A 3,431-nucleotide genomic window follows, 5' to 3' on the forward strand; every position below is an offset into this window, starting at 1 on the left:
ATATGTATGGAACTTTTTGACTAATGTTCTCTTCTGTATCAAAGGGAACAAGGATCCATGCATCTATTGAGGAGTCTTTGGTAAAAAAATTCCAGCACCAGTTTGATGTTGGTGATGCGAAAATAATAGACACATTTGGTTTAGTTGATTATGTTGGTGATTACAGAACAAGTTCTTTAGGTTTTAAGATGTTGTTTTACAGAACTACTACGGTCAAGCCGTTTGATGATTTCCCAGCTCAAATTTCTGAAAATTATTTTCGTGAATTTTCTGATATCTTGGCCGGAAAAACAGACAAACATTTATTGATCGGTGAGTTGTAAGATTGGTAATGTATTGTTTTTTAAATAAATTATTTTCTAAATCGTATTAATGTTTTGTTGTTTATGTAGATGTAATTGGCCAGATTGTTAACGTCGACTCTCTTGAGAACATCAAAACTAAAGGGAAGGACAATGTGAAATTAAGTTTCGAATTGCAAGATCTAACGTACGGTTTTTGTTTGTTTAATAGTTTAACTTTAATATATTATAATATATCATAACAAAAAAACTTACTATCCATTTATTAAATAGGGGTACAAAGTTAAATTGCACGCTTTGGGGTGATGTTGCTAGGAATTTTGAGGGTTCAATAAAAGAACACGATGAATCTGTCGTCGTTTGCGTTATTAGGTTTGCATGCATTAAGGAGTGGAGAGGTAACTGTTCATTGTATATAATATATTGCTTTCAGGTTTTATTACGGTAATGTATTATATGATTTTCAAAATTCAGGTGTTTACAGCATATCCAACTCTTTCGGTTCAACGGATGTTTTGTTCAATCCAAATATTCCAGAAGTTGAGAAGTTTACTAAAATGTAAGTACTTTTGTGTAAATTAATTACGTATGATGTTACACGTGTTGTAGGTATACATATATGTCCTTATAAATGCGTTTTGATTTTTCAAAGGTTACCATCAGACGTCGTCGACTTTGTCCAGATTAATACTGAGCCCAAAAATGAACAGCCAAAAGTTACACTATATGAAGAGTTCTTTGTACTCAATGAAAAGATGACAATAGACGACATTCTTTATGCACTGGAGGTATTTTTAAAATTACATGCTATAGAAAAAATAATGTATTTAATGATTATACGTTTTCTTATATTCAGGTGCGTACATGTGTTACGATCGCAAAAATTATCTCCGTAGAGACATTGCCTAAATGGTACTACCTTGCTTGCAAAGTCTGTAATAAAAAAGTTCAACCATACCCACTAGATTCTCAAGTCGGAAAAGAACGATTATACAGTTGTGGTGTTTGCGACAAGGACGTTACAGATGTGGATTGCAAGTACGAGTCACTCTTTAGTTTGTTCTTTCAAAATGACACACCTATGAAAATGAGGAGAAGACCATTGAGTAGTGATTTTTTGTTTTTTTTATAACATTAGGTTGAAGTTGGTCTTACATGTCTCATATGGAAGTTCGCCACATATTAGGCTACTTTTCTTTGACGGTTTGGCTCAACTTCTCATTGGAAAGAAGGCTGATGAATTGGTTGCAACGATAGCTGAGGTAAAAAATTTTAACATTCATATTCATTATAAATTTAATAAACGGTATTTAACCAATATATTCATATGCTTCAGGATGATCCTTCAATTATTCCCAATGCTATTTCTTCGTTTATTGGAAAAACTATGTTGTTTAAGGTTACGATCACAAATGACAATTTGAAGAGTTCAAAAGCGGCATATGTTGTTGAAAAGTTTTGGGAAAAAGAAGATATGGTTGTACAATTTGTAAAGGTACAATGTTACGAATATTAATATTAGCCATTCTGTGTTAACGAGAAATTTATTCTGAAATGTATTCATGATTCTTACATTTATAGGAGAGCTATGCAAATGCCGATGTCAACCCTCGAGTTCTTGAAATAACAGATGGAAATGACGAGAGTTCTACATTTGAATCGGCTTCATCTCCGTCGAAGAGAAGAACTTCCCGAAAGAGTGGCGACTCTGCGAATAGTCATAATATGATTACAAGGAAAAAAATCAAAACTGAGAAAATAGCTTAAGATTAGTTTATTATTTTGGATTGTTTGCAAAAATGCGATGCTTCAAATATTGGGGTTTATTGTTTTGGATTGTTATATTGGATTATCAAAAACATGCTAATCTTTTAAAGTTGATTTAATTATTTTGTTATTTTTTTATCAAACTATATCATGATTATTGATTATTTGAAATACTATGTTATATATTATAAATTTATAATAGTATTATAAAGATATTATGATTCAATAATGAAATTAATTATATAATTATCCAAGTATATTTATATATTTGATTATTTAAAACTGTTTGGTGTGACAATACAAGTAAAATATAGGAAACTGTTTGGTATGACAATACAAGCAAAATAAATGAAACTGTTTATTGTGACAATACAAGTAAAGTATAGGAAACTGTTTGTTGTGACAATAAAAGTGAGATATTGGAAATATCCCAATAATTAATATTATGTCTAAAGTTCCTAAAGTTATAGGAAACCGTTTGGTGTGACAATACAAGTAAGATATATCCCTAATACAAAAATATATGCAAAACTATAGATTAGCAAAATTTCTAATTTAAAGGATAATGAAAATGTCAACAATAATATATTTTAAACTAAATGGAAATATACACATTCGCTAATAAATAAAATTAAATTAATTATAAGATTAATACGATCCTTAATTTGATAATCTCGAACTCTCTTCAACATGAGTTTATATATTATATACAAAATTTACTTAAACCTATCGTCCAGTACTTTAAGTTGAACATCAAGTAAAGATGATATTATAGACGTGCTTTCATGTTAGGTCAATGATTAACTGTAATTTTTAATTTTTTTTGTAGGTCGTTACGTTTAGGAAAACACAATGAGACCTTCCAAGCTTCCATATCGGAGAAAGAAAGATGCAGCTCATGGTATAGTTAAAAATAGTTAATCAATCTTTGAAATCTATAAAAATTAAAAATCCTGACTTTTAAATTACTAATATTTGCGAATCAGGTCTTAATTCTAGAAATAGTTACCCGGTTTTCAAATCTATAGAAGATGTCTCTATAATGAGACCTACGAAGCTTCCATGCCGGAGAAAGAAAGATGCAGCTAATGGTTCGTCTAGAGAGAGTAACTAAAATTCTAAAATCTTTTTACAAAAATAATATTATAGAACGATTATTTCCAAATTTATAATCTTTATGATTCAGGTCTTAATTCTAGACATAGTTACCAAGTTTTTTATTTAAATCTATAACAGATGTCTCTATATCTACATCTATACATCACCAATTCGAAGACATGACACACAAAAACGTATGTCAAATCAATAGGATGAATAGAATGCGTGGTTTGAAATCAAGAAGAATGGAGAAGGGTAACCAAG

The sequence above is a fragment of the Capsella rubella genome, unplaced genomic scaffold (assembly GCF_000375325.1).
Source record: "Capsella rubella cultivar Monte Gargano unplaced genomic scaffold, Caprub1_0 scaffold_16, whole genome shotgun sequence".
Lineage (NCBI taxonomy): Eukaryota > Viridiplantae > Streptophyta > Magnoliopsida > Brassicales > Brassicaceae > Capsella > Capsella rubella.